This window comes from Danio aesculapii, chromosome 14, assembly GCF_903798145.1.
Source record: "Danio aesculapii chromosome 14, fDanAes4.1, whole genome shotgun sequence".
NCBI lineage: Eukaryota > Metazoa > Chordata > Actinopteri > Cypriniformes > Danionidae > Danio > Danio aesculapii.
The window spans coordinates 40,771,501-40,778,920 of NC_079448.1; positions in this window are offsets into that span (position 1 = coordinate 40,771,501).

Genomic DNA, 7,420 nt, shown 5'->3' on the forward strand with positions numbered 1-7,420 from the left:
TAACTCCATTACTGACTCATTCAGCAAGGAACAGCATTACTGTGTTTTAAGATGCTCAATTCTGGGACTTTTATCCTTGGCGGAGCAAAAAGGCAAAGAACAATGTTATCCATATAATGTAAGTAGTACCTAAAATAAACTTTCTTTTTTTTACTGGAGTTTGTGTTCATAAAAGTAGCATAACTTGTTGTTGGAATGACATTACACTTTATCCATTAGTAGGATCTTAGCTTGCTGTCAGATAACTTTTCTGTTTTCCATTTGCTGTGTAGGAAGTGGAGGAGGGAAGCCACAAGCTGTGTACGCATTCACATTCTCCTGAGTAGGTTCTTCTTTTGAATTAGGAATAATTTTGACTGTACGAAAATAATTTTTTATGTAGTATAAGTGTCTGTTGCATAAATGTAATCCAGTCATACTGCATTCAACTTGTGTCAGTTTTATCTCTTTAATACCATTCACAAATCCTCTGCCGTGAACTCATGGGATAGTCAAATGTCCATGAAACCCACACTTAAGAATCTTAGGAAGTATTTTCTAATTCAAGTACATTTTTTTTCTTTTCTTTTCACACCCCTTTTGTGTTTTTCACCAACTAAAGGAAATATGTAATGTAATTCATGATGAAATATTCTTACAATGTATTTTTTGAAGATATTTAATTCTTGCTTTGTTTTCATTGATGAAGTGTCTGTTCATGAAAGCGGTACAGCAGCCTACAACTATATAATAACGTAAATGTTATATTGTTTCACATCACAGACTCCAAAAAAGATTGAAAATGCATATACAACTCTTGCCACTCTGGAAATGTGAAGCCAAAATTTTCCACATTTGGCTGCTGTTGTCTTGCACCGATGATGTAATTTGGAGCCAATTCTGCATTGACATGATCATGTGATGAAGCCACTTCCCAACCAAACTCCTGTAGACCCAATCGTAAGTACACAATCCTGATACTATGCTCCGTTTCTGTACAATTAAATAACTATAAGCAAAACAAATATTTGAACATAACCTTAGTGTGCTCCTAAAATGCTACCAGAATGCTACTTTTTTTATTTTTTAAAAGTTTGGCTTAATTAAAATCTTGCTATGCATTAATGTCCTATTCTGCAGCCAGCCACTAGGGGGAGACCAAAATGTTTTTGCTTCAATTCTCAGGATGTGTTACTTCTCATTAATTTCTCTATGGCTGCGTCCGAAACCGCCTACTACTCAGTAGGTACTGCATTTGAATTTAAACATACTACTCGGCCGTTATTAAAGTACGTTCTATACAGTATGAATGTGAGCAGTATGATTGGAACTAGGACATACTTCATCCACCATTTTGTCATCATCACGTGACCTACCCTTTGCGAGTTGCATCGCTTCACTTCCGTTCATGAATTCTCTCTTTGGGCATCATGGGATAGCTCAGCATGCATGAGATGCGCACTTCAGAATCTCGCCGGAAGTACAGTAGTGGGTCATCCGAGTACTTCTCTTATACTGTTTTTTGAATTCTATGAATTCGGACATACTACTCGGCTCGCATACTGATTTTAGTGTACTATATAGTATGGAAGTATGCGGTTTCGGACACAGCCAAAGTGTTTTACACGGTGCTGCACGTGTCTAGTTATGCGAGCAAAGTATCAGTCCATTTTTCAGTTGGTCTGCATTGTAGTGTAGCAGTCTCTTGTAACCAAAGTACATCAAATCTATTCCTAAATCTATTTCCGTACTCAGGCATGGGGTTGCGTTCAGTAACCCACAATGCAGAAGGGAGTTTGTCCACATGCCTCGCTGTTGTAAATGACCTTTTCTGGATTTAATCTTGTCACATTGTTTAAAGTTTGTCACTGACACCGCGGAGGTGTTTAATGTTTCGGGTCGTTTGTCGCTTAACACTGTATAAGCAGGAAGAGGAGAGATTTGTGATCATGTTCTGGGTTCCTGTCTGAAATTTCTGGCCCAAACCTGTAACATTTCCCAAAGAAATTCAGGCAGTTTCATCAACAGAAATCCATCTCCGGCTTTTCTTCTTTTGTTGTTTTTGTTGTTGTTTTAGAACACAACATGTTGATCTGTTTCAGCTGTGCTGAGCCAAACATGAAAGGAAGTAAACATGAGTGTGTGGTTTGTGCTGATGTGTTTTTCTAGCAGATGAGTCTTGTCTGGTTAATGATACAGTAATTCATCTGAAGTTCCTGTTTTGTTTTGGTTTTTTGTTTTTGTTTTTGGAAAGCAGTACGTAAAATAAAAAGATTAAAATACTGAAAGATAAGGACCAACCATAAAGCGCAAGAAAAGAATTACATTTAGCAAGGCAAGTTACATAGCACATTTCATACACAATGATAATTCAAAGTGCTTTACAAAAACATTAATAAAAGAATCAATTATAAGAAAAAAACATTTAAAAACTGTATAATTTAAAGTGGAACTGTTGAAATCCATGTTTTCACCATAATTCTGCCTTTTGAATTTTGTACATTATCTATTTTATGATTTAATATAAATTTAACCTCAAAATGCTGTCTAAGGAAATGTATTAATAAAACACAACACTATAAATGTATTAGTTTAATCTTTTTTTTAATATACAGTTGATGTCATGATTATTAGCCCCCGTTGAATTTTTCTTTTTTTTTTTTTTTTTTTTTACTATTAAAAAATATAGCTTAAAGGGGCTAATAATTTTTACCATAAAATGGTTTTAAAAAAAATTAAAAACTGCTTTTATTCTAGCCGAAATAAAACAAAGAAGACAAAATATTATCACAGTATGTCTGATAATATTTTGTCTTCTTTGTTTTATTTCGGCTAGAATAAAAGCAGTTTTTAATTTTTTTTAAAACCATTTTATGGTAAAAATTATTAGCCCCTTTAAGCTATATTTTTTAATAGTCTACAGAACAAACCATTATCATACTAAGTTAAGCCTTTAAAAGTCACTTTAAGCTGTATAGAAATGTCTTGAAATTTATCTAGTCAAATATTATTTACTGTCACCATGGGAAAGATAAAATAAATCAGTGTTTAGAAATGAGTTTATCTAAACTATTATGTTTAGAAATGTGTTGAAAAAAAATCTTCTCTCAGTTAAACAGAAATTGGGGAAAAAAATAAACAGGGGGACTAATAATTCTGACTTCAACTGTAATCAAATAAAAAAATATATAAATTTACAAGAAAACATTATTTTTAATATATGTTTTACTGCTGTATAAATTAATAATGGATGAAAACATATATTGGTTGTATGATTTTCCTAAAAATATCATCAATATGACTACTTTAAGACGTACGATTTAGCATACATCAATAACATATTTGAATTATAAGTTTAATCAGTAATTTTTGGGGTGGGTTTATCATATTCATGAATGGATTTTTGGTCTAAAACTTTGAAGATGACCTACTGCACTCAAAAATGACTTGCTGCTTGTTCAAACTTTCTTATTTAAAATGAGTTGACATAAGTCTTAAGTTTTTGGGGGAATAACTTGGTTGTTTTATTTTCAATCCACTTAAATTTGTAAAAATGATTCAGTTAACTTCGATTTGTGTTGGAGCAACATAAAAGAATTGTGTGAAACTCAGTATTTTTACTATTATAATTGTGGCAAAACTCTATTTCAGTGATTCAGTTTGACACGATCAGGTCAGTTATTTTACACACTCAAATATCACTAAATAGCAGGTTTTGCCAAAGTATTAGTTTTTACTTTTTTTGTTTTTAGTTTGTTTTTAATATTAGTTGTTACTAGTTTTTGACTAGACGTCAGTATTTTTAAATGCTCCATTAATTCTTATATCTTAATCTTAGTTTAATCTGTCTGCTTGTGTTCTGAATACTCACGTGTCATCTTATGCTTTAAATGGTCTCCTGTTTGTGTTCACAGTTCATATAAACATAATTTCCTTCCATTTGAGGCATTGCAGAGCCACTCACGCATCTTTGTTCAGAAAATAATCTTCATAAAACTTACTACTTAAGACAAGAGAGTAATTTTTACACTTGTCTTTACATTGACCATCCTGCGCATGGTTTGACAGTATACAGACTGGTTGCATCTGGTCTCGCTGAGTTTAATTTCCTGATGAAGTTTTTTCCTAGGAGAAGAAGTCTCATTCCGGCTAATTAAACTCCAAGCAGATTTTTTTTAGCATTATTTGTTTTCCAACCCCTCTCATTCCTTCCCTTCCTCGGTTAAGGGCAAAAGATGCAAGCTGTTGGTGACGTAATGCATTCTCAATGGGAGGACAAACATCTCAGGGGTTAATGCACCATGTTGAAATGTTAAGAGTCAAAGCCTTATAAAGAAAAAAAACTCCTCCAAGCTGAGAGCTTTATCATCCTCAGAAAGTTTGCAGATAGCGAGAGAGAAAAAGGAAGTATAGCTCAGCTAGGCTTTTTCTGTAAATATAGACTGTGCAGTGGGATAAAAGTCAGACCACATGAAAAAATCATTTATAGCAGGATGAGGGTCAAAGATGAAAAGCGGGTTTCAGGCATCAAAATGATAAATGATACAAATATATATATATATATATAGTATCCATGTGGGCATTCACTCAATGTCATTAGCTGTACATTTAATTTGAAATGAAGACCAAATGTGTCATTTCTATATATTTAAAAAATGAAAAATAATAAAATCTCCAAGCTAGTGATGCATGCTTAGAATGTGTGTGTGTGTGCGTGTGCGTGTGCATGCGTATGTGCGTGTGTGTGTGTGTGTGTGTTTGTTTTATTCCTGTGTCAAAAAAATGGCTGACATTTATTTTAATATAAGAATCTAATACTGATATTTGGTAAAAAAATTAATTAATTTAAAAAAATTGTTTTATTAAACATAATTTTCTTGATAATTTTAGAATCAATGGCTTTATCGTTTTTATTTTTAATAAGCAAATACACATTAAATATGCTTGCTAGTTTATTTTACTTTTTAGTTTAGTTCTTCTTATTTGTAATAAATTATTACATGATAAACTGTATTTTCTCACTCTCAAAACAGTTTCATTTTCAACATTTAAATTCAAAATGAAATTTAAAAGAGCAAATAAATGGAAAATGCCCATGGATCACAGGCTACTGTTAATTAACAGATTTTTTACAGTGTGTTTAAGTTCAGTAATGAAAAAATATATTACCTACATATTATCTTTCATTGCCATTAAAGTGAAATTATAGTTTCTAAATATACAGTAGAAACCTGATAAAAGAATTAATGTCAAGAGGTGTTTGCATCTTAAATGGGTATAGTTCACCCAAAAACAAAAAATTCCCCACCATTTTTAATGAACATATTTCTTTTGCTGAACACAAAATAAGATAATCTGAAGAACATTTGGAAACCAGCAGCCATTCAAATCCATAGCAGGAACAAAAATTACTATAGAAGTCAATGGCAACTTTTTTCCAACTTTTTTATTTGTATAGCTTCCTTCCAACAAGAGTGTGAGTAAACCTTGACATGATCTTCATATTTTGGGTGAACTCTCCCTTTAAGTCTTCACATGTAAACCCGCTTTACATTTTACATCAAATATAAACCCGCTTTACATTTTACTGCTTCAGTTCAGATAATAATCATACAATCACTGGCTGCTACCCTTTTGAATCCACCGTACATGGAAACTCCTAAAACCCAGAGCTATCAAATGTAGTGTAAACAGCGCCGCAGGACTACATGTAAAGAATGAGAGCGCCACACTGTTCTCCATCAAACTCAAAGCCCCGCTCCAGCTGTCAGACCCTGCGAATCTATTGTTCCCCCTTTGCTGATACATCCTGCCATGAGTTCGCGCATGGCTTTTGTCATTTACCTCGCTGGCTACGTGCTAAAGGATGTGCTGAACCTGCTCTGGTTGAACGCAAGTACAACCAGATGTGACAGGCCAGTTAAATTAGACACCTTGGCTGGCTCTCTTCCTTCAGGGCATGTAAAGGTAAAGCAAATGAATCTTGAGCGTGTAGAGATAATCCAGCGTCTGTCCTGAGCCGTGATCTACTGCCAGTTATTCCTGCGGTACAGAGAGGTCGTTCAGAGGACACCGCTTCAATCGATAAACATTTATTCCTTTGGATTTAAAGGATTAGTTCACTTCCATAATTAAAAATTATCCTGATAATTTACTCACCCCCTTTGTCATACCCGATGCTGATGTCTTCAGTCGAAAAGAAATTAAGCTTTGCAGGTTTTTTCTCCATACTTGAATGGTGCTCAGTGGTTTGAACTTCCAAACTGCAGTTTAAATGCTGCTTTAAAGGGACAGTACACCCCAAAATAAAAATTCTGCCACCATTTACTCACTCTTTGATCTGTTAAACACGAAAGAAAATATTTTGAAGATTGCCGAAAACCTGTAACCATTGACTTCCATGGTATTTGTTCTTCCTACTGTGGAAGTTAATGGTCTTTAAAATATCTAAAATCTATGTCAATGTTTATAATGAAACTCACTCAAAAAAATGATGGCTGTTGCTTGATTGGATATGGTTGTGGCTGGAAGTTAACAGGAATTATTTAGATTATTTATAAAATTTCCCATTACTTGTATTTTATTAACGTCTACTTCTTATTAACAGCACTGCTTCTTCCCAACATGATTGGAAGAGCCAGTCAGAAGTGGTCTTACTCATTCTTTCTTCGTAAGTCATTGTATACTTAGTTCATCCATTAACATGATTTCCGCAGGAGAATTTTCCACACTCATCACTGTGACATCAAACTACACCTTGGTTTATTGTTTATTTCTCCTCTAGTGGCGAAAATTAAATATTGCACCTTTAAGTATATGTTTAAAAGCCCTTATTTTGGGTTTTTGAAAATAACCTTCCATGCAGTGTGTAACACAGCTGTAAGTGAATGAAAACATCCAGCTGAGGTTTAAATCTAAAGGTGCAGCATGTTGATTCTTTAGCGAAATAGTTGACTCAGAGTTGAATAAACGAATCAAGTTGGGTTTGGATCTTTTGTTTGATCGCATCGACGTCGAAACGGTACATTACCAAATATGTGCACACGCTTTCCCTCCACACACTAGTGGAGGCGTGGGAGATCAAGGGACTGATCATGACGCGAAGATGACGATCACTGACAGATGGAGATTCAGCTGCGGGGAATAAAGGGTTCAAGTCCATCTTCACAACAACAGCACAGTATAGCCAACCGTGTGCTGTGTTTGTTCCTGTCATTTTTCTGATTTTTGATACAATAACCTACGCTGCAATGCAGGATTCGTCGGCCGTTTGCTATTGAAGGAGCAGCAGAGACTATAGGGCTTTATCAGACTTTGACAGGGACTTTATCAGTAACTTTTACAGTTCATATGGACCAGTTTCTTCTTCCTCCAGATCATAACATGTAAGTGTAATTAAAATTGTTACCTCATTTTCTGTAGTTTGCAAAATATGTGTTTA